The sequence below is a fragment of the Toxorhynchites rutilus genome, chromosome 3, assembly GCF_029784135.1.
Source record: "Toxorhynchites rutilus septentrionalis strain SRP chromosome 3, ASM2978413v1, whole genome shotgun sequence".
Classification (NCBI taxonomy): domain Eukaryota; kingdom Metazoa; phylum Arthropoda; class Insecta; order Diptera; family Culicidae; genus Toxorhynchites; species Toxorhynchites rutilus.
Window position 1 is genome coordinate 111,645,755 of NC_073746.1, and position 26,000 is coordinate 111,671,754.

General features: G+C 37.3%; 1 protein-coding gene across 5 annotated transcripts in view; it reads left to right on the forward strand.

The window, feature by feature from the left end:
* LOC129776910 (inositol-pentakisphosphate 2-kinase) overlaps positions 1-26,000 on the forward strand; it is a 355,299-nt gene that overhangs the window by 128,677 nt on the left and 200,622 nt on the right. For all 5 annotated transcript variants that reach the window (XM_055782846.1, XM_055782845.1, XM_055782849.1 and 2 more), the window contains exon 3: positions 14,304-14,356. The gene's annotated coding sequence lies outside the window, so the exon portion shown is untranslated. The remainder of the gene's footprint in view (positions 1-14,303; positions 14,357-26,000) is intronic.

The window sequence follows — 26,000 nt, forward strand, 5'->3', positions numbered from 1 at the left end:
ACTGCAAAAATTCGCCACGCTCCCTGTAGTTGCCATTGTCCGTTATCCCCGTTATCCCTGGTGGAATTATAATTGCCACAGCCCGTAGACACTGACGTCCAAAAATACTGTTTGATGCTGCCTTGTAAACTCACTTTATTGCGCCTTTGGTTATGAAAAAGTTAAAACAATTTTTCTAGAGTAGCGAAAAAAAGTATTTTTCTACATACATTTACAAAGTAACATCGAACGTTTGAATTTTTCATCAAATACACCATTTATTTTATTATTTAATTTTTTTTAATTTATTTAAAAATGCATGATCTAACATAGTAGATCCTAAATAGTGTACTTACAGTGGAGCACTTCTCAAATTGTTGCATTTTCAACGAATTTAAAAAGGATATTTTGCCGGTGCTCTAAAATTGCGGTTTTGTTACACGAAAATGACTCCCAAATTTATATCGTACATTTTCACAGCATAAAAAAAGGGTATTGCCAGATACCTTTGAAAGCTTTTGGTAATGTAAAATATTGAAATAATATTCCAAATGCAGCGAAAAAAAAATTTATTGTTAGTGGCAATATAGTTGCCACGGCCTTATAAAGGGTAAAGCGCTTCAGGTACCAGGTGTTAACCAGGGAGCTTATTTCCCTGGATTTTTGTTACATTTCGAAATATTGTCTTAAGGGCTCTCTTATGGGCTAAGCCCCTAGGCTTCAGCAAATCCGACTAGGGCAGCCACTAACCCTGCAGAATCCTACGGCTCCAGAACGGTCCGTCCGAGTGATGTAAGTGGTCTGCTTTTCGGTTCGGAATTTGCTCTGTTATTTCGAGCTCCTTCCCTGTTAGGAATACTGGCGTTGCAGATGTTGGACTCGGCTGGCTGAAATCCTGATGATTAACTTGATATCTATATATATATAAAAATCTCGTGTCACGGTGTTTGTTACCGAACTCCTCTGAAACGGCTCGACCGATTTTGATGAAATTATACTCAAAATACTTGGTAGGTATGAGAATAGGTTGTAAACTATATATGATACCGGTAGGATACCGATAACCATACATTTAATACCGAATAGGGTGGCTCTATGCAGAAAACAAAGATCTGGATATTTTTTTTCAAAAATTTGACTTCATACCATACATATAACCTTAAATTTTGGCCCCAATTCCCTATTTTTAATTGCGATTTTATTATTTTTGTGTCAAAAATATTCTAATAATTTAACCGTTGTTCGTTTTTTCAACAGAACGAATTCATTTAAGTTATTCAATGACTGATGGCGTAACGCCCGCTTCATTGAACATCCATCTACAAATACACAAGTAACATCAATTCATCTAGAGCAGGGAGCATCTCCGACGAGCTGGAAGCCTTTTTGAATGAGCACAATGAGTTATCAAAATTCTTCAAATCACATTTGCTCGGATTACAAAATGACAATCACGCTATTTCCATCAACCCTGATAAAACATCAGCTGGAGAGCACGTGTGTAGATCCAAAGCACAAGCGCTGCTGGAATCATGATAGCACGGTGACACGAGAAATTGAATGCGAAGAAAAAACAATAATCTGGAATTCATCGTTGACACACACCGTTCATACGACCCTCGTTATGTTCTTCTTCAATGGCACTAACGTTCCCAAGGTTTGCCTTCTCAACGTAGTACTACTTGCGTCATTTTTATTAGTAAATAGTTGAGATTTCGATGACAAACAATACGCCTTGAATGTATTCTGGAGTGGCAAGCTCAAGAATACGCGTGACTACAGTACAAGTCAGAAGGGTTTCTCTAACGAAAAATCTCTTGCATAAACATTAGACCAACGAGACCCCGTCACAGATACTTAATTCATTATGAACATCATTTCTCATTTTGATTTAATATTAAGAACATGCGACGAAACAAACAGAGGGCGCGCTCGAAGGATTTTTATGTTTATCATATGGTGATTTGACATGGTCAAGAAACGCCAATTCAAGATATCGTAAGCTGTGCCAACAATTTATGGTCGACATATACGCGAAGGTAGAGAGTGAATGACTGCAATTCTTACTACACAATCAACAAAAGCGGTGCGAGGAATAATACATTCACTTGCGAGACACTATCATGAGCAACGCCGACACAGCTTTAGTTATAGCCAGGCCAAAGCGCAATGCATTGTCATGACATTGCGCGTGTGTTCAAACACAAAATGAAGTTCGATCGTATTCGTCTCCACATATTGTTGATTGTAATCTGTTGAATGGAAAAAGCGCAATTTTGCATTCTGTTCAAGCTCAAGTCCAATCGAGTTGAGCAAATGTGACAACCTTGCCACGCAATTCGATGTAAACAACATTGGTCTCCATGTTCCATTTCTATGAAGCAAAAATAGTAATGGTTTTTCGGGTGGAATAAACACGCAAAATTTAGCATTCAAACACATTCAAAACAAATTTAGCATCCAAACGAAATCGAATAATAATTTTCATTCAAATTTCAACAATTTAGAATTATTTCCGGAATTATGCCGATCAGATAGAGAGTAAATTGAACCACAAATACGGATGACTTATTTTGACCATTGTTTCGCGACAAGGCGAACGAATTTAAGAGTGTAAAAGTCGATTTCGATCGAATTGTAAAATCCGATCACTCATATGCATATATGAATATTGAGTTCTACAAATCGGTGAAGAGTAATAAAAACATCCATGCAATATGGCTGTGTTTCAAACTTAGATTACCGATGTGAATACTCCTCGATTGAATGACAACGATAAAATAACGCGATTCCAAACAGGCCGATTAATCAGCTCCATTGAAGTAAGCTGGCGTATCGCTGTTTTCCAATTTATGAACGAGACCAAGCTGTTATAAACTAAGCCATGTTGAAAATCACATGTACGTATTTTCTAACAAGGAGACAGCAATAAATATTGATTTTCTATATTTAATTTTTTCTACTTTACGACAAACTTATATTACTTTTTTCAGTTGACGTTTAACTTTTAAGAGATCAAACATGTCAGTTACGTTAATGAAATACACCAAGAAACATCATATAACCTTTCGTTCAAATAATTTAATTCGTTTTTTTTATCGGTCACATTTATTTTAAAGGTCGTTAAAATATTCAAACACACTTACAATACATTAGTGTGTTTTATTCAACACCCAAAATATTCACTAGAAATAATTTATTTGGCAGAACAACGTTTGCCTGGTCAGCTAGTTGAGAAATAAATACTTCCTGGTTTGCTTCCGAAATTGAATTGCTTATTTCCTTGCTATCATGAACCTTTTCGTTTGCCTTAAAAAAATACACGAATTCTTACTCTAGCTTAAAATAAAAAGGGTGAGAAATTACTTTCCTACTCAGATAATCGAAACCGCATGGGTTTCCATCCTTCGCTATCGATAGAGGGGCTCAATTTGGTGACCTAACTATTTGCTGATTGCCAGCAAAGGAATCTCTATTTATATTTTCCTGTTCTTATCCTTCACTACGTCACTCGCGTGGGATCTTAAAAAAACATTTTCATTTCTTTGCACTTCGCGTTCATTCCATGCGCGATAAAGGGCGACACCTAAACAAAACAATTTTTATCACCTCTCGTGTGGTCCATACAGCGCTCCCGCCTTGGGTCTTTTCAAAACATGCTTCCAACGAAAAAGATTAAAGTGGGAAACATCTAGCTAATTGCCGGTAGTAAATATTTACTTCTATTCCTTCGTCTAATCCGTTATCTCTGGCGCGCTTATCTTGGAAGCTGTATTGAACAATTGAACAAAAGGAAACGAAACATGTGGTTTCCTCTTGCTGGCATTATTTTATTTTTCAAACGCGCGTGTTGCTACAAATTTGATATTTGATTATTTAAATTTATTTTTAGCCCTGCTATCTAAACTAGGTCCGCAACATCAGGTGCATATATTCCAGAAACAATTCCGTCCATCCCTGAACCCTACAGCCAACTCAAAATATGTTGCTGAATAACACACCGTTAAATTTTTTGTCACATGCGGAACTTGGAAACAATAAAGTAAACGTGTTTTCGCAATTCCGGTTTCAAAACTCAATTTTTAACTAACGACATAATATCATTAAATTTTCATTTCTGAGAGTTGGGAATTGCGTGAATTCATGCGGGAAAAAGTCGGGAAAAAGCGGGAATTCAATAATTGAAATTGAGTGGCCACCCTGATATTAAAAATTTCAAATTTGTGCATACATATATATGTACTTACCAAAAATGTCTCTAATTGTTTCCATTTTTTCCAGGTAAAACATTCACAGCCAAGCCTAAACCACACACTGTATAAAGCTCGTAAACAAGAAATCTACATAAAAGAGTTTGTATGTAGATACATACATCGAAATTGAAAAAAAAAATTTGCGTTATAACGAAACATTTTAGGTCGTAAATCGAAAACGTGCCTCAATTAAAGAGGGTCGTTATAGCGAAAAGCCGTATGAAGAGCGGCCGTATAGCGGGTGTATACAGGATTCTTATCTAGACAACTTACTGATGCGTAAATGTGTAATGTGTCAAACTCTATTATTCTCATCTCATGTTCTTAACTTTTCGTAATTGTTACACATTTTGTATGTAACGAATCAGGCGGGCCAACCAGAAGAGCCCGGTGGACCGCAGGTTGAGCATGGCTGATCTAAACAGTATATGGCTCTTTGAGGAAAATAAAAATATGTTCTTTTTCTGACGGTTTAGGAGCGAAATCTGGCGCGTCGAGGTAAATTGTGTTGCTCGTGAAAAATCTACCCAAATAAACCGTTTTACTATTTTCTTCGCGCTATTAGTTATAAAACGTGAAACACGCTGTTGAACGTTTCCACATTTCACTTTCCCTTTTGTGACCCATAGGGAAGGATGGAACTTGAATTTCCTATTTTCCAAACGCCCCACTAGCCCGAGTGCATTTACATGTTGGAAGTTAGCCTTTGTTTCATTTAGATTTTCCGCGATCTCACCAACACTGCGCGTATCGTGTGAAATCCGGTGGTTTTGAATGACACGAACAATGCTGCTATGCTACAACCGGATAAACTTGAATATCATTAAAGTCTGAGGGGCTTGAAGAGATTAGCTAGGCCCATCCGACGAAATGAAGGAAAGTCATGCGTATACGAATGTATGCCTCAACAATCGTCATAAACAGTGATTATGAATTATTATGCTTATCATTTGTTATTTTTTCCAGATGTTCACTTTTTTGTTGAATGCCATGAGCAATAAATTGTTACTTTCCAAACTATATAAGGGTTTTTTTTAAAGAGATATATCACAAGAGCACAATCGTATATATTGTTGGAAAAAAAAACAAACAAAGCACTAATCGCCAAATGAGACGAAAGTCAGCAGACACACCATGCAGGATAGAAGAAAGTGACACCGCACTTTCCCATGTGCACCCTCCCGTGGCCTCTCGGTTAAACCTGCTCCTCCCGGAGAAGGCAGCACTTTTCAAGAGGAAGTCAACCAATTTCAATTTCCACTGCCTGTTTGTGTCTGTTTTTTTTTGTGTATCTTCCTTCGGGGTCGGAATTTCATTCTTGAACAGCGGCCGCTGTAGCATTTTCCATCAATTGTTTCACTCTCGTTCTTAGCGGGCTTCGTAGTCAAATTTCCCCTTCGTTTTCGGGATGTGTAGACAAAAAAAAGCTAAGGCGACATATATAAAATTTCATAAATCTGAAATTCACACGCGTAATTACTCCGAGCAGCAGTCCCCTTTGATGACGGTCTTACGTCGGTCGTCGTCGAATATAACCAAAGCCCTAGTAAAGCTTGGTAGACATCCGCTGGGTTTCTGCTGTTATGACCTCAGTTTCGTGTGGGCTCAAATCTCCATTTCTCGTTTTTTTCGGTCCCTCTTTCCCTACAACACAGATCGGTCACGGGAAATCACCTCCATAAATTCACCGTAAGATGCTTGTTGTTTTTTTTTCTCCGTCGAGTTTATTTTTCTTCATTTTTTGAAGCCTTAAATTAATCACTCAATGAGAGTGCCGTAAAAGGACACGAATCGGGCGGAACCTTCGAAACCGGTCTACTGCTGCTGCTCGTTACGAAATTATGCTCACATTTCGGCGAACCCAGCCTGCCTGCCACACCACCGTCATTCATTTCATTTGGATTTCGTGACGCGCATGTGTTGGTCAATAAGGTCAGATCCCCGGTTCGGAGCCGAAGGGGCTCTACGCGAACTGCTGCATCATTAGCTTACAGCAGCAGCTGCTGCTGCCTCTGGGTTGGTTCATAACTTTTTGTTGCTTTGTGTAACTCAATGGCTGAATGGCTTCAGCAAGTTACGAAGGTGTGTTGTCGAGAAAAGGTTGTTTTTTCTACGCTCATAACTTGTCACTTTTCGTCAACGTGAAAATAAAATTGCATAGGGCGATTTGGCAGTTGAGGTTTTTCTTCGTCTGAAACTTTTTATGAAAGTTTGTTTGAAACCGGCCCACTTAACATGATCGTAGCTCGAGGGTAAGCTTCAAACTTTGGCTTGACCTTTTCGATCGTCTAGAATTATTAGCAAGATATATAGCCAATGATAAATAGTCGCTGATGTATTGTTTGGTTGTACGAATAATAGTTCTGCAGGATCGAACACTTTTTCCTCATTTTCATTTTCAAAAATAGTTAAGTTTCCTCAGAAGTCGCTTATTGGAATGGTATTCTACCAAAGTTTTTGTTTGGTAGTCCATTGCAAGAAAGTCACAATTCCGGTGGCCGAAATCATAGAATCGTATAACTCGAAATGTGACAAAGCGATATCCGATGATCTTTTGACGTAGAACTACGTCTTTAAGGAAGGGTCCCAAATCAGAAAATAGGTCACTTTTTTATGAAATAAAGTTGACGTTAATAACTATTTTCATTGTGAATGAATTCTCATGATTTGCACACCATTCGAAGCGGAAATTCGGAAAATCGGATTTGTTTCATCTGATATACATTACAATTCGCTTATCTCTAAACGGTTTAAATTCATGAAAACTGGAAGAGTTTCTCTCTTCCCATACATTTGTTTTGCCGATTTGTGTGCTAACCCCACCCGTATTTTCTCAATAGATTAGAAAGATGTTTGCATCGATTGAAAGGAAATATTTCTACGCGTTTATAACAATTAATAAAATGTTATTTTTCATGAGATGAACAATGAATAACTGTAAAATGTCAAGTGTTATCTAAACGCCCTAGCTGCCATGTTTTGATTGGCCCGATTTACGGTTTCCCCAACACAGACTTCAAAAACGATGTATCTGTGGAAATCCACTTTGCAAATATACATGCAAGCTGGGGGTATTTTTGTTCCCACCGAGATGTGTTCCCCTAACACGGATTTCAAAATCAATGTACCTGGGGGAATCCGCTTTGTCAAAACATGCAAGTCGGGGGTATTTTTTGTTCCCACCGAGCTGTGTTTCCCTAACACGGACTTCAAAATTAATGTGCCTGGGGGAATCCGCTTTACAAATACGTGCTAGTCGAGGGTATTTTTTGGTGTTGAGTACTTTTGTACTCGTTTGTCGTTGGGCAGATCGGAATATGTTTCCCTAAAATGTACTTTTAAACTGAGAAGCCTGGGAAAATCGTCATTTCAGGTACTGGAAGTGAATAAACTTTCGCGGTTCGAGAACTACGTAAACATGAGATGTGCAATAGATTCAGAGGGAAATGTGAAATACCATTATCTTTGACAATTCTTCCGTTTACATTTTTTGATATCCAGAATTTTGGAATACAGATATACACTGCATTTATTTAGATACAACGTATATTTAATGGAAGTATGCTCTCAAATCCCCGTAGGATAGCCTCACTGTTTCAGGTTGTGGGGTTCGATGCCACCTCAAGCGGAATATAGGAGCAAAAGTGTTTATAGTTTGTGATCGATATTAGAGTGGGAATGAGAAATTCTGGTGCGGTTTGGCAGCGCTGTTCAATCGTAAATGTAATATATTAATATATCATATGTAAATCTACAGTCTGGTAGCGATATCCATATTATTCACTATCAGTTTACCAGGCCAGGCCTACCAGTTTGAATTGTTCGAATTTCAAATGAAAATTTTTACTACTGCAGTAGCAGCAATATAAAAAGTTATTTCAAAAATTTCGGTGTATTCTAATATAATATTCAAAGTGGTAAACAAGTGGATTGCATAATATAATTATGTAGTTCTACGTCGAAAATGCGGTCGTGTTCTAGATACAAACCCTTACAATTTTTTATTATTTTCGTATTGTGGAATAATAATTCGACACACTCCACTCGAATATTTCTACATTTGCCAAGCATTCAACGGAAATCAATTTAAAGTGTGTCATCTTCGTCGAATTGAAATAAAAAATAATATTTTAATTACCATTTTTTCATTTGTGAGAAAAATACTAGAAGTGGGTTTATCTATAGTGTGCTCCCGTGGCCGAGTGGTTAGCGTCATAACTAACATGCCGGGTGTTCGGGTTCGATTCCCGTTCTGGTCGGGGGAATTTTTCGTCAAAGAAATTTCCTCCGACTTGCACTGTGATCACGCGTATTCTAGAGCTTGCCACTCAGAATGCATTCAAGGCGTGTTATTTGGCATAGAAATCTCAACTAAGTACTAATAAAAATGACGCAAGTAATACTACGTTGAGACGGCGAAGTTCCTCTAGGAACGTTAGTGCCATTGAAGAAGAAGAAGAAGGGTTCATCTATAATATAACCGCATGGTGGATGTAGGACCATGATTGGTAATCATTTGTATGGAGTTCCATCTGAATTAAGTCTCAATGAATTAACCCATTAACGACCAAACTGTAAAAATTATTTTTTGACGAAAGTCATTGTTGTATTTTAATTATTAACGCTGATGGAACTCCAATGTTCAAGAATTATTTTTTCCCCCATCTTACATTTTCCGGGAAATGACTGTTCGAAAAATCGAACATTGGCCGAAACCCGTACTTTTTTTTTGCAAGTACAAACATACTGCGAACTAAAAGTCACTTCAATTAGCAAATAGTATTCATAAATGCATCAATTTTGGATTCCCGGAAGAACAAGAACAGTAGAGTGGAGGTCTGTAAGTATAAATCCAAAAAATACACCTAAGCTGAGATGTGGCATATCTTATTTCATTACTGACAGGCTTTTTCTTTCAAACGAAAGCATATGCTGTTATTTTTATTGTTAACTGTGGAGAAATGTCAATGCTTAAAAACTAGTCTCTCCAATTATCCATTTCCCGAAAAAATTGAACATTTTCCAAAGTACCAGAGTATTGCTAAAAAACAATGGCATAGAGGGTTGGGAGGTTATTATTCGGTCCGGCGGAAGAATATCCACACAAACAATCTCATTAGAATCCTCGTTACACGTACTGATCATTTCCTCCAGCTCCCCCACAAAAGAAACTCTACGGGCCGCCATCACCTATGGTTGTTACGGACAAAAAATCATACAGATTTTCAATAATATCTGCTAAATTAATCGATGTGTGAGTGGATGAGTATAAGAATGAAATCATTTATACATTTATACATTATACATGAAATTTTGTTCTTTCGCACTTGTTGGTGGTTCTGAAAAGAACCAAGACTTCTTCTAATATAACGCTCTCGTTTCATAAACTTTGAGCTCACACTCCGGTATAGAAATGAAAAACGTAGTCCTACGTCAAAATACAATAAATGAAATGCACTTTTCACAATTTCACAATCTCACAATGTCGGGATTCTTCAGAAATTGTGAAAAGTGTTTCGACGGTGCTACACTAAAGGAAACCGTTTCTCAGTAAAGTGATTTCACCCGGAATGAGCTGGGAATATCCTGATTACCCGATTGCCTCTTCGATTCCGATGAAATTTTACACATGCTGTGATATGAGAGTGTTTTCCACAGATGGATAGCTTACTCTGATTAAAATGTATTTTTTGAAAGAGACGATTATTTTTGTGTACAAACGTTTAATGACAAATTATAGCTTTTGGTTGAGTGGAAAAACTGTCTGAGCTCAATTTGTACGCCCAATATAAATATTTAGGACATCGTTTGACATCCTCATTCACTACATTCAATGAGCCTAAAAGTAACAAAAATTGCGCTATCCATCCATACTGGTACAGCACTCACTCGCGCAAGAAGCGAGGTTGTGTATAATATATATCAGCCGTTCCATGACAAACAGATATAGTGGTTCTCAGATTTTCGTCAAAAGTGGTAATTTTGTTCTTTATCGCAAAACATTAGGCTCCTATTTTTAATTTTTTTTATTAGGGTGGTTTTCCATTCTAGGGTGGTCCGAAAAATCCATTTTTTAACTTTTTTGCCAAAAATGACTTTTTTAAGCAAAATGAGAGAGCAAAATAAGAGACACTTTGCAAATAAGCATGTATCATCATTTTCAAACGTTTTCAAACGGGACTTCCTGCAAAATGCTGCGACGGGGTCGTCCAAAATGGTTTTCTTCAAGATCGAGAATGTAGAAAAAAAATCTGGATTGGTCTTTTTTGGTCGAAAAATGGTCAAGCTATAAGTGTTCCGAAAAACAATACATAAGTAAATAAATCGTTCATTGTGTTACTTCTATTTCATATCTCTATATAGTGTAGATTAAATGTAAGCTAATTAAATACTTATACTGAGTGGCACAATCCATCCTCCAAGCAACGAAGCAATAAAATTTTCAAGTTAATTTTCAGCTTCAGCATATTGTAATATTTTGTTTCATAGAAAAGCAGTACAAGCAGTGTTGTCACATGTATAGGTTTATCCAGAAACGTCTGTACTTTTTTCTCGTTTTATTGTACAGATTCTATGAAGCTGAGATTCTACATTTCTCACAAACACTGTAGATAGTACCTCAGATCTACCGTGGTGCGTTTCTCTCAACTCGAGGTGTCCTTAGTAGAATGGTCACTGGCCGAACGTTAATACCTCTTGAAATAATCGATGGATTTTGGATGGAACTACACAAATTAATAGGAAATATCCTCAGCATTTTTTGTTACCTATGACATATGGTCGGGGTTCTGCCAAAACGAATCAAGCGTCAAAACACATTCGCGCTGCCGGTCGCGAAAGAACATTATTTTGAGATATTTCAATTTGAAGTTTGGGCTCCCACTAATTGACTATGTCTGATCAAATCTATCAATTCATCGCTCAAGTGTTACAAACAGGATGTCAAACATAACACTCCCGTTCATGCTGTAATCACACGTCTTCGTTAATTTCTAATTCAGAACCTTTATGAAAATGAAAGATAAAACAAAATTATGTTGCTGCTAGACTCACAAAACTTCGTTTTCTTTGCAGCCAGAGTGAACCAAGTACATGCTAACTATTAACATAATATCATTACACAACACATTAGTATTTTGTAACAGCTCTTGACTAATTTCATGAATGCTATATATTGTGTTGGGGAAAAAGAAATGTCGAATATTGTCAATATATGGAAACACTTAAACATATCTTGTGTTGCACTTATCGCATCGGGTCATACTATACGGCTATTTAAAGACGACAATCTGTGCTACAAGTGTCGTTTTGACAGTGTTGTGATTGTCCTTTTCAATCTCAAGTTATAGCGCGTCAAAGATGGAGTCCACAAAGCAAGAAATTCACCATATTTTAAGTTTTTACTACCTGCGGGATAAAACTGCAACGAAAGCGACCGAAAAAAATTCGTGTAGTTGATGGACCCGATACTGTAACGATTCGTACAGCACAGCGTTGGTTTGAACGATTTCGTTCTGGTGTGGTGGCTGTCGAAGATACACCCCGTACTGGTAGGCCAATCGTCGTGGAAACCGATAAAATCGTTGATATCATCCAAGTAGACCGGCATGTGAGCACTCGCTCGTTTGGCCAGGAACTGGGTATAGACCATAAAACCGTTTGGAACCATTTGCAGAAGATTGGATTCCAAAAAAAGCTGGATGTATGGGTGCCACACGAGTTGACGAAAAAAATTTTTTAGACCGAATCAACGCCTGCGATGCACTGCTGAAACGGAACGAACTCGACCCATTTTTGAAGAAGATGGTGACTGGTGATGAAAAGTGGATCACGTACGACAACCTAAAGCGAAAAAAGTCGTGGTCGAAGCGCGGTGAGCCGGCCCAAACCATCGCCAAGCCCGGATTGACGGCCAGGAAGGTTTTGCTGTGTGTTTGGTGGGATTGGAAGGGAATCATCCACTATGAGCTGCTCAACTATGGCCAGACCCCCTACTCGATTCTCTACTGTGAGCTGCTTGACCGTTTGAAGCAGGCGATTGACCAGAAGCGGCCAGAAATGATCAATAGGAATGGTGTTGTTTTCCACCAGGACAACGCTCGGCCTCACACATGTTTGATGACCAGCCTGAAGCTACGGGAGCTCGGATGGGGTGTCCTGTTGCACCCACCGTATAGTCCGGACCTGGCTCCAAGTGATTCTCATCTATTCCGGTCCATGCAAAACGCTCTTGATGATACTAAGTTGGCCTCAAAAGAGACGAAAAAAAGTGTTGTATCACGGAATATGTTTGCTGCTTTTATCTTGAGATTTGAGAATCGACATATCAGGTTGTATCGAGAGAATGAAGAGGTAAAAACTCTCCGTTCAGTGGTTTCAATTTTTAGCAGCAATTACGATTCGGTAGTCATCCAGCTAACATTCAAAATGGCCTTTCTCAACGCTGAGAGTTAGTGATAAGTTGTTGAGACTGCCCTTTTCTAGGGCTAGATTCGAATGAACTTTTCTCTTTAATGGTTCTAACGTTCCTGCGAAAATTCAGTTCTCTCAATGTAGAAACAAACAAAAATTATGCAAGTATTAGCATCATTTTTGTTTGTGCTTTGTTTGTACTTAGTTGAGATTTCCTTGACTAAATAACACGTCTTGAATGTATTCTGAGTCGTAAGTAGTAAGTCGGAAAAAAATTGTTTGGCGAAATATCCCAGGCCCGAACGGGAATCGAATTGCAAAAGTTGAAAACCTAATGTAACTCTCGTTCTATCTCTCTTCCTCACTTTCTCTCTTTTTTTTCTCTCTATTTCTTTCTCTCTCTCTATTTCTTTCTCTCTCTCTATTTCTCTCCACTTTTTAATTTTCTTTCTTTTTTCCTATCTCTCTCTTTTTTCTCTCTATTCATCCTTTTTCTCCTTCATCTCTCTCTTTTCTTCTTTCACTCTTACTCTCTTATTCTCTCTGTCTCTCTCTTTTTTTTCTCTCTCTCTCTTTATCTCTCTCTCTCTTTATCTCTCTCTCTCTTTTTATCTCTCCTCTCTCTCTCTCTCTTTATCTCTCCTCTCTCTCTCTCTCTCTCTTTCTCTCTCTCGAAGGTTATATTCCATTACCACCAAAACCAAAACCAAAACCACTTACCACTCTCTCTCTCTCTCTCTCTCTCTCTCTCTTTCTATCTCTCTCTCTTTCTATCTCTCTCTCTCTCTTTCTATCTCTCTCTCTTTCTATCTCTCTCTCTCTCTTTCTATCTCTCTCTCTTTCTATCTCTCTCTCTCTCTTTCTATCTCTCTCTCTCTCTTTATATCTCTCTCTCTCTCTTTCTATCTCTCTCTCTCTTTCTATCTCTCTCTCTCTTTCTATCTCTCTCTCTCTTTCTATCTCTCTCTCTCTCTTTCTATCTCTCTCTCTCTTTCTATCTCTCTCTCTCTTTCTATCTCTCTCTCTCTCTCTCGAAGGTATTTATTACCACCAACATTTTCATAAATAGTTTACTTTTCCAGCGAACTAATTAATTTTCCGGCTAGATACTACGGGTATAGTACTACGTTTCTCCAGTTACCATCCCGACATTTCGTCTTGTGTTGAATAGAACTATCTTTTTTGAAAATAACTAATTACTGAAAAACTAAAAATAAGTGAATACCAGTTTTAGAATCTCCGAGAAAAATACACAGGCGCAAACAAACACAAAAAACAGTACAGTACAGATAAATAAATATGTGACACTGAGTGTAAGCACTGTATTTGTATTTTGAGCGAACGATTTACGTGCGATTGATTCGCACAGCAGGTTTCACGACAGCAGTTGCATACACAAATTGTGCCTTGCAGGTACATTATTTGCTCGTTACTGAATGTGCGGGTAGAGAAGCACAGAACAAATGTATGGAAAAATGGAAGTGCTTCCAATTTTTGTCCATTTGGACCGTGTTTTCTGATTTCACTAAACACATGTAAAACAGAAATTATTCTCAATCCCCCCTCCCCCCTTTAGTTTATGCCAAGCTAAGTTGCATCTACTGAAATTACATTTTTTTTTCAATGTTATTAACAATATTTTTTCTTCTCTTCCCACAGATTATCACTAACTGCAACTACTTTTAAACCGTTTGAAATCGATTTGATATTAGGTAAGTTTACATAATTACCATAACATAACATAACATAATTGTTTTAGACATTACTTATTTGAAGTGTTTTACCAAATCGATCCGAATCGCAAAACAGGTCGGACTCGATTGTATACAGTTTGAAAAAATACATTTTTTTTTATATTTGAAATATGACTTATTTCAAGAAAAAATGTAACCTTTCAACGTTGTGGTGGTTATTATATGTACGATGGGGTAAAAATCGTGATTTTTGAAGATTTTGCTTGAATTTTCACCATGAATGGTTTAGGGTATAGGGGATAATAAAATGGCATCACTGCGGGTCGATAACAACGTGACTATATGAGCTCGCTTAAACTAACCGAATAACCGTGTCAATTGAAATATACTATTCGCGCGTGATATTCGGAAAAGAAGAAAAAGTGCTACAGGTCACGGGAATTGTGCAAGCAGGTGAAGATCAGTTGAGTGATTGATTAAATTTACGACCATAAGTTGTAGTGATACTGCACGATAAGTTGTGACACAATAGAGCAAGAAACGGGGGAGGTGGGGCTGGTACCATCTACCGTTTGTTCTATGCCTATTGTTAGTGGATCTGCTCGATAAATTGCAAAAGGCCTTTTGGTACTACTATCATATCTCGCACATATCAACGGTGTATGTGTGTGTAGATAATAGTAAACAACTGCTCGGCTTGTCATTGCTATTGGTTTCCTGCTAAAGTGATTCAATAGATTTGGCTATTTTGTGAACAGGTTGAATACAACAAAATTATGGATATAGAAGAGGGAAATATGCAGAGTATGTCGGATGACGATATACTTTCCTGCTCGTCGTCCATCCTGAATACGCCTCAAAAGGAGAAGAAAGGAGATGATGCTGATAAAACTGTAAGTGACTCTGATGATAACAATTTACAAATCACTATAATCTCGAAACCACCATTGGAGGTTGCGACTACTCTACTCAGGCAGGACCAAAAAGGCACTAAACTGAAGAGTGAGTCAATAAAACCTCTAAGTGGGGCTGGGAAGAAGCGATTCAAACGCTTTATTGAAAGCGGGATCACTCCTGATGAGGCACGGCGATTGGCTATGCTACCTTTGGTGACACCAAACTCGAACCCAACCAAGCGCTATCATAATAGTGATAGCAGCGGCGATAATCCGCGCTCAAAGAAACAGGGTCGTGTCCCGGGATCTGAACTGTCTCTTGATGGGGGATCAGTCCAACATCGCTTGAATCCGACTAGAGCAAAATCCCCTGAACAGCCTCAAAGAACAGAGGGTAAGGACAAGCCATCGTATAGGGATGTGATCAACAGTGTTAAGGTAGGCATACTTCCAAAGGATTACCCTAACTCAGAGTTAACAATGCAGCAGCTTCTTGCAACGCAAAAAGCTGTTCTCAACAAAGTAGTAGAACAGCGAAAAGAAAAGGTGAAGCCAAAGTTTGGGAATTGCTTGTTTAGGCCAGGATATTTGATTTTGATTTGTAAAAACCAGGAAACATATGACTGGATCAAAGGTGTGATCTCTAGAATAGTTCCATGGGTGGGGGCAGAGCTTATTGCAATTGATTGCAGATCAAATCCCCCAACCGGAGACGTTAGTTGGCTTTTTTCCGATGAGCGCAGAAGACAGCAATGAAGAAATTCTTGCTCTTCTAGAGGCTCAGAATGCAAATTTAGTTGTTGATAGCTGGCGAATATTTATGAGGAAAATAATCAACAAGCGCCATGTAGAACTTGTTTTTAGTGTCGATCGGATATCGATGCAGTCACTGAAAAAAGGCGATTTTGTCTTAGACTATAAATTTGGGAATGCTCCTATTAGGAAAAAAATCCCTAAAAGAAATGAACTGGAAAAAATGGAGGTTGATCGCAATTTAGAGGCCACCGGTGTAAAAAAGACCTGCGAAACTGGAGAACACGAAGTGGGTGAGAACACCACTGTCCATTATATTCCAGGACCAAGCGGTGTCCAGCGTGCTGGAAGGACTCAATATAACACTGATGAGGCTAACAGTATTGCAAGAACCTGTGCTACAACTGGAGACGATGAGGTGGATGGAAATGACACTACATCACATGTCCCAGGGCAGATCAGGGTCAAAAGTACTGGACGGACTATCTCGAAGAACAATTCGGCAGCCAAAAATCGGATGATCAATGACTGCAATGATTTTTCTGGGGAACAGAAAGAAGTACCCAATGATCAATTACATGATCATCACATTCAATAGTCACGACAATATAAAGTTCATCCAAATAAATCTCCATCATGCAAAGGGTGCAAGCGCTGTACTTTGCAAGAGATTTATACAAAGCAAACTGGATATTGCTTTTATCCAGGAGCCATGGACAAATAACCGAAAAATATTGGGTATTGAAACTAAATCGTGTAAGTTCATATATGATGAAACACAGCAGTTCCCAAGATCAGCTATCCTTGTGAACGGGTACGTTAAAATGTTACCTATTACAGAATTTATACAACGAGATTTTGAAGCGGTTGTTTTTGAAATTCCTACTACTCGTGGAAGAACAGAAATCTGCGTGGCGTCTGCATATTTTCCAGGAGACGTAGACGAAGTGCCTCCCCCTGGAGTCCAAGCATTTGTATCTAGCTGTAGATCTCAGAATAAAGCATTCATCCATCATCGGGTGCGATTCAAACGCACATCATACGATATGGAACAGTACAGATATTAACACAAGAGGTGAGTGTTTATTACAATATTTGACAACCAATAATATAAATATTTGTAATGAAGGTACCAACTGTACTTTTATGAACCCCATAAGGTAGGATGTTTTGGATTTGACATTTTGCAGTAATACTCTCTCTCTGAAAACATATTTAATTGGCATGTTTCTGAAGAAATATCGCTGTCCGATCTGTGTTTTAATGTTTGACTATAAAGTGAATAAAATTATTAGAGAAACTTTCAGGGATCCCAGAAAATCAAACTGGGAACTTTACTATTCCTATCTATCGGTGGGGGGTAGCTTTCCAGAAAAAAGTATTAAAACTAGTGAGGAACTCGAAAAAACCTCTATTTATGTTAAGATAAAAAAGTCCAAAATCGTTTAGGCCTATTAGTCTTTCGTCATTTATGCTGAAATTAATGGAGAAACTAATTGATGACTATATCAAATCGCAATACTTGAAATCGACACCACTCAGTAAACTTCAATTTGCATACCAGCCAGGAAAATCAACAGTAACAGCAAAGTCGAAGTCAAAGAGTTGCTACTAGCCGCGTTCTTAGATATTGAAGGAGCGTTTGACAATGCATCCCACAATTCAATGAGAAATGTTATGATACAGCGTCATTTCGATGAAACTGTTTGTAGAATGGATATTTCAAATGCTACAAAAAAGAGAAATAACGTGTAATCAGGGAGGGGCCACAGTTACAATAAGAACTGTGAAAGGATGCCCACAAGGAGGGGTTCTTTCACCTCTGTTATGGTCATTGGTAGTAGATAACCTACTGGCACTCCTTGAAAGGATAGGATTTGAAATCATAGGCTTTGCAGATGATATTGTAATTGTAGTTCGTGGGAAATATGAGCATGTAATCAGAGACAGATTGCAATATGCTCTAAACTTAACTATAGCATGGTGTAATGATGAGGGTTTATCTATAAATCCTCATAAAACTACTGTTGTTCCTTTTACACGTAGAAGGAAAATGAAAATACCAGATTTGCATTTGCTGGGAACTAAATAGTGTTTTCTCCGAATGTGAAATATTTAGGAGTAACACTTGATAGCAAGCTCAATTGGAACTCGCATTTAGATAAAATAATACATAAGGCTACAAATGCATTATAGATTAGTAAAAGAACATTCGGTAACAAATGATCTTGGTTTGTCCGAATTGTTTTTATGCAACTAGTAAATGCAAATCGATTTTTCTTCATGAAAATCACACATAATCGATACGAGTTTTGGTTTGTTGAAAAGCCCCAAGTCTCTAGTTGCTGATACTACCATAAGGTGTTGAAATTATTCAAATTTTTATGTTTTTTAACGATTTTCCTTAAAGAGGAATTATGATCATGGTTTGACCACCTTTGATCATGGTTTGCCCAAAAAATAATCATGGTTTGTTCGGTTTTAGAAATCACAATTTTTGAATGAAAACATTCGAATTCACAACTAGATGTTGCATTTATCATTGCTTGAGTTTACTGTCATCATATTGATCCATTCATAATTTAGGCTTTCTTCAGAATATTGCCTTTTCTTGGGCATTTTAAAAGTGTTACCATCAACACACTCAACACAGAGAAACTTTATTTCTGCTCTCCGCGAAGGACACCATAAACAAACTGCAGCGCGCAAAGCGGTTGCCATAGAAATCATGTGGACAAAACAACATTATTGAATTGGACAACTCATGATCAGAATTGAGTCCATCAAAATGCGTTAATTTAATGGTTTAGCTATGCAAATCTGATACAAATGGTGTGCAAGCATGATGTTTACAATATTTGTGAGTGTTATAACCCAGAAAAGGTTGGAATACCTGCCAAATAATCATCTGATGATTGATTAAAAGTTAGCTCAAATGAGGGGCGCATTGACAAAAATCGAAGGTGTATTTTATAATGCTGTAAAACATGTGATATAAAACTTCTATAAATCATGTGCAAGACAATTTTATTTATATGTTTGTAAACATTCGAATACCTTATTGGACACAGGAGCGCTGAATTAGAGCATTCAAAAAAGCGGGCAAACCATGATCATATTTCCAACTGGACAAACCAAAATCATTTGCCTTATATCAATATTGCAGCAAAATTAGGAAAGATAGAAGTTGGGGGTCAAAGAACAAATTGTAGAGCCGTTAGATAACTTCAATTTAATTGATAGAAACAATCAATATTATTATGAATTTTTAGGATAAAATTAATTATAACACATTCAAAATTACTAACTTTGAAGTTTTTCACTTCCAGAATGTTATTTGAATCCAGTAAATTAGATGTTCCACTACTATATCCTGTACTAAATTTTCTCATCTGTCATCTGTCTGCTTGAGGCAACAGAATCCGAAACAATAAAAAAGTTCTATAACTCTGTCATAGTTGAATTTATTTTTGTTATGTGACTTGAATCAAAAATTAAATTCTTCTTTTATAATCAAGAAACGAAAAATATATGCATAAAAAACGAATAAAAATTTTTTTGCTCGATTATATACAGGATTCGATTATATAAAATGAAAAGAAATCGGAGACTGTATATAATGGCCCTGTAGTTGCCTTTAAATTTATTGTCGGACCATTGGATGATTCATTGAAATTCCCAGACTTTACAATAGATTAGATTCTTCTTTGAAACCTCCTTTTCGGATATCGTTCAAATTTACTGGTTATAAATTTTTATGCTTTGGATGTTATTACAGTGACCTGCTTAGGTAGGCTTCATTACTGGAGAAATTCATGGATTTATTCTAAACTTCAGTAAACCCAATATAATCTAGCGATGCATCGATTTTTACCATTCATGCCTGTACCGGATCTTCTCATCATTTTCCTCTAATCCCCTTTGTGCGTCCTCATCGGATCCGTTCGTACCAATTGACGAGCTAAGCTACACGTTTCGAAAACCTGCAGTTGACGGGGTACAGTCCCTCTGTCGCCGTTATCACGTTGTTCGCCTGTCTGTTGGCGTATGGCCGCTTTTCGTCGTTTCCGAAACTAATGCCGATGACAGCGCATACGGGTGGTGCTGATGGCTGATGATACCGTTTCAGACCTCATGTACCTCCAACAAAGAAACATCACTCAGCATAAAACATCCGGTGAAAAGCGAAACCAACCGACATTAATCCAAAAACATCTCTCGAAAACAGAGGCCTTTGTTTTCGGTCCTCGATAGCGTATGGTGTTTTCGAGTTTGCTGTTTTATGTTTTTGCAGTACCTACGGCAGATGATGATGATTCTATGTAACGGTCTTCGAAAAAAGGCGTTTTATCGCCGTTTACTCGTTTATTCATTCATTTTTTTTTGTTCAGATCCATCTTCTGCCCTTTCGAGCATATGCTGTGTGTGTTTGAATATGACCGTCTCGGCAAGCTATCATTCCGAGAAAATGTCTGAGAATATCGTTTTTTTTCCTAAGATTCTTAACATCATAAAGTAAAAGGTGACTCGGGGCGCTTATCTTCTCGCCACGGCAAGTCGTCTCGTCACTAGGCTTAAACTAGGCCAAACTGCGTCGTCAATTTGTGTTAATGATTGTTTATTTAATAACCAACGCAACACGTATGACACAAACGAGGGTCGGACAGACGAATAGCTTACTACATATCGACGTTCGGTTAGCAGTTTGATGGGCGACCAACTGGAACAGACAATTGCCCCAGGAGGAGATGACGCTATCGAACGGAGCATTTGTTGGGACAGCTGCACACAAATTATAATTGGTGGAGCCAAAGGCGGGAGCACCCTACAAGGCCAGCGAATGTGCTATCATGGGCAACCGATTTCGGGAATTAATTTCGATAGAGTGAGGTAATGCTGACTAGACGGTGTAAATTGAATTTTCTTGATTTTACCTCGATACTGCATGTTTTTTTAGAGAAGTACTTGCAAATTGCTTGATGAAGCTTGATCATTCAGGCCTTGAAATAAAAAAAGCAATAACTTCCCATCGCAGATGCATCTCGATGAGGATGTGAGGAATTCTTCGAACGAAATTTGTAATCTCTTTGCAAATTTCTTTCAGGAAGTATATACCACATTTTCCGAAGAAAATCGCGATCGGAACTACTTTTCATTTTTACCGGAATATCCAAATGACATATCGGTGAACTATCTTTCACAACAGGAAATATGCCATGCACTAAAAAAATTAGACGGAACAAAAGGACCAGGACCTGACGGAATAGCACCTATATTCCTAAAGAACCTGGCTGAGGAACTCACCCTTCCCTTACATTGCATTTTCAATATGTCACTACAAACTGGAATATTCCCAGAAAAAGGGAAACAATCTTTTTTGGTACCTATCTTTAAATCAGGCGCTAAATCTGACGTACGTAATTATCGTGGAATTGCCATTATCTCTTGCATTCCTAAACTATTCGTCAACGATAGTCAACGTCAACGAAAAAGTCTACCAACAAGTAAAGAATAGAATTACGTGTATGCAACATGGCTTCTTCAAAGGCCGTTCAACTGCAACTAATCTGTTGGCTTTTGTGACTTTTATTTTGAATGCAATGAAAAATGGCAAACACGTAGAAGCTCTTTACACTGACTTCAGTAAAGCATTTGACCGCATCGACATTCCATTACTACTCTTCAAATCGCAGAAAATAGGAATGGAACAAAGACTCTTAAACTGGCTCAATTCTTATCTAACAAACCGTGAACAAATTGTTCATTTTCAAAATTCTCTTTCAAATCCAGTAAAAGTCACTTCGGGAGTCCCACAAGGCTCTCATCTTGGTCCTCTTCTTTTCATTCTGTACGTTAATGACATCTCCTTCGTTCTCAAGCGTATCAATGTACTTGTGTATGCCGACGACATGAAGCTTTTGGCGGAAATTGGAAATGAAAACGACATCGAAGCATTCGAAACGAAATACATGTATTCCATACTTGGTGTGATAAAAATATACTAACACTGAATGTGAAAAAGTGCAACTCTATAACATTTAGCAGAAAAAAACATGTACCAAATATTGTAATATGTCTTGGAAATCAAAATGTAGAAAAATGTGAAATAGTTAGAGATCTAGGCGTCGTCCTGGACTGTAAACTCACATTCATAGAACACTACTCTGTAATAAATAAGGCGAATAGTGTGTTAAGTTTTGTCAAACGCTTCTCACATAATTTCCAGGACCCATACACAATAAATCTTTTATATATTACATATGTAAGGCCTATTCTGGAATACTGTAACATCGTGTGGAACCCGTATATGGTCGTACATGAAGAACGCATTGAGTCAGTCCAGAAACAGTTCCATGCTCATAAACATCCAAACACTAAAAGAACGCCGTGAATTTGCAATGCTTTCTTTTGTTAATGACCTAATTTCGCAACGAGTACAGTCAGCTGAATTACTAGAAAAACTAAATTTCGGTGTACCTGAGCGTCAACTAAGAACACGAAATTTGTTTCTAACCAAAACACCCAGAACAAATTATGCAAATAACGCCCCTATCAATCGCATGATGCGTATATACAATCAGCACTGCGAAATAATTGACACAACAATGAATTAAAAACAGCTAAAAAGAAACATGTACCGCACAAATAATATTTAACCTAAGAAAACATTGTAACATTAGTGTATAAGTGTTTAGTCTACATTTGTTTGACGAAATGAATAAATAAAAATAAAAAAAAATAAATAAAAAATAAATAAGTGATTTTTTTCTACGGAAGGTCATTTTTCGGTTGACATGTTCTTTCTTGTTTTGTTTCAATTGGTATTTAGCTGAGTAAATACTCCCTGTGTTACACAAAGCCCATGGATCAACACAAGTGTAAACTACTTGACAGTTTGTAGTTGGGTCTGAAACTGGAATTAAGTTAGAAATTTAAATCATTAATTCGCATTTGAAAAACTCGAGTGGGCATAAACAGTGCAAATTTCGCTGAACAGTTTCGTTGCTATTTTCCCATGCCTCTGGAAACGAAGTCCTGAGCTTATCTGCAGTAACATACTGCTTTTTAGGCGTAAATCCTTCGAGTTAAAGACCCACACAGATTTCCCACTGGATACAAATCCGAGGAACAATCTTGACAGTTAGTCAGCCTATTTTCTGCCCCATGTTAGATTTATTGAGTTTCCTTGGTGGCATCGAATAGCCGAAACCGTCCTGATGAAACTGATTCCAGATTTGATATTGAAAATTCTGAATCAAGATTAAGGGGGTTTCGTTCAGATATGGGTTCTAGATAAATATTATAATTTCTAGATCCACATTTTTTTTTTTGAGTTAATGTATGAATGTAAAATATTTTATTGGAAATTTCCAAATTCAGATGTAGATCTCTGGTGCAGCTTACAGCTTAAGTTTTCAAACACATGCAATCTTGTTCAAAAAGTTCCCAAAAAATCACGAAGTAAATTCATAATACAAGTTTAGTAGTCAACATGTGAATTGTTCTCTTCGAAGAACTCTTCTGCCTGCGTTCGAACCAGACGTTGTTCAGATTTTCAAGCTAAACTTCCGATATAACCATCAGGACCTTTTTGGATTATAGAATTGGTTCTTTTCGGTTGCTGAAATGCGTAATGGTTCTAGATCGGCCAGGCCAGTTGCAGCTCAACTGATCTCGATTAACTCTGCTCGATACTCATTAGCAAAGGTAGGTGCAATTGAAGGCGATATTTATCAGCGTCAAATCGCCTTCAATGAATTTTATTCTTTAGTCCGCAAAAATACCATAGTTAACTGGCAACGCAAATGGAACGAAGATGAATTGGGCCGGTGGCTCCACTCGATTATCCCTAAGGTTAGCCTCAAACCATGGTTCAAAAGTCTGGACTTGAGTCGGGACTTTATTCGCACCTTCTCCCGACTCATGTCCAATCACTGTTCGTTAGATGCGCTACTCTTTCGTATTAATCTTGCCGACAACAATCTTTGTGTTTGTGGCCAAGGTTACCACGACATCGAGCACGTTGTTTGGTCGTGCGAGCTGTATCTTGTCGCCAGATCGAATTTAGTAGTCACCCTTCGGGCCCGAGGAAGGCAGCCCATGGTGCCGGTGAGAGACGTGTTGGCTCGGTTAGACCTTGATTACATTCCTTAAAGCTATCGATCTTCGTGTGTGATTGTCCTTATACCCTTAGTTTTTCCTTTTCCTTTTCCTTTGTGAGAGATCGGATCCCTTCTTAAGAATAAGATGAAATGTAAATACATATTAGATATAAGATAGGTTTAAGAATTGAGTGTGATGAGTGTGATCATTGTCAACATATCCTCATATCCCCTCCTTTTCCTGAAGAAAATATGTCACCCTTCTAAACTCGAGTTGACCGCGAGTAATCGGTTTCCTATATTATTAACATTAGAATTAAGGAAAAATGTATATATACTAGTAACAATACAGTAAGGAGTTCGGCTCCTTTAAACCTATGTAACTGAGCCTGTAAAAATAAACGATTTAAATAAAAAAAAAAAAATAAAAACTCTGCTCGATATTCTCAATTGAATAAAGGTCTAATCATCCTGATAAAATCGAGTGATAACTAATCCATTTGTAATTCAAGAAATCCACGATGAAACCATTTGTTCTTTCCAGTGTTTGTTCACTTAGAAATCGTCCATTGATTCCATTGATGTTTGATTGTGTGTTGTACTCATAAACCATCGTCTTGTTACCAATAATGAGGCGTTGCGATGCGTGGACAGACTCGAACAAAAAAAATCGCCTTGAGTGTATTCTGAGTGGCAAGACCAAGAATATGCGTGACCACAGTGCAAGTTACAAAAAATTTCTTTGATGAAAACAAAAAAAAACTTTCGACTTTTTCTAGATTCCAGTTACTGTTTCCAAATTACAGGGCAGACTCTATTATATACATATTCTGATTTCTTTCCATTGTATATAATCGAGTCAAAAATTTTTTTTCAATTGTTTTTAATACATATTTTTTCGTCGCTTTTGAATATGAAAGAAGAATTTGATTTTTGATCCATTTCCTTAAAGTTAGAAAACACCTTTCTCACATGAAAAAATAAATTTATCCAGAATATATCAGGAGGTGATAGACGATCATACTTGAAGAAAAAAGTCTTTCTACATATATGGTCGATTTTGAACAATGGCAGAGATATTGAGTTTCTCTATTTTCCCGAGATCTGTTTGCCTCGAACAGGCTCTCTCTCAAAAAGTACGCAACGTAGGACGATTCTGATTCTGCCTTTATTTGAATGATGAGAAAATTTAGTTCAGAATATAGTGGTAAAACGTCTAGATCAGTGGATTTACATTGGAACATTTTGGAATTGAAAAACTTAAAAGATAGTGGTTTTGAAAGTGTTTTTATTAATTTTATCCCAACAATTCACAACAAACTTGATTGTTTCTATCAACCAAACTAAAGCTCTTTAACAACTTCTATCTTTTTAAATTTCGCTGTAATATCGTTATAACCAATTCCTGGTGAGCATTCAATTAAAATGTCCAAACTCCACTGTACTTATAATAGCCAATTAAATTACATATCAACGTTGAAATATTTGATTTTTTCCTGAAAAATTAATTTGAAATAATAATTAGAAATTTTAAAATAATTTTTTTCAAACTGTGTATAATCGACTCCAAAACTGTGTACAATTGAATCATATCAGCAATTCCAAATGAAATCGTCCTAAAAATGCAGATTTTAAAAACTTGTATTTTTGATTCCAATGAAAGTGTGTATTCCGTTTGGGTTGGAGGAAATATAAGTTTTTCACAGCAATTGGGAATTTTTTGACTCAAGCGTAACTTTTGAAAAGGGCGTATCGATTTGAATAAGATAAATCTTTGATAATTTATATCTCAAAAACTATGAGTCGTAACAAAATAGTATCTTAGAAAGAGTTATAGAGTATTGATGGTTGAATATGAAAAAAATGTACACTGAGAAAAAAAATTAGTACTATTTTTTTTATTTACAAAAT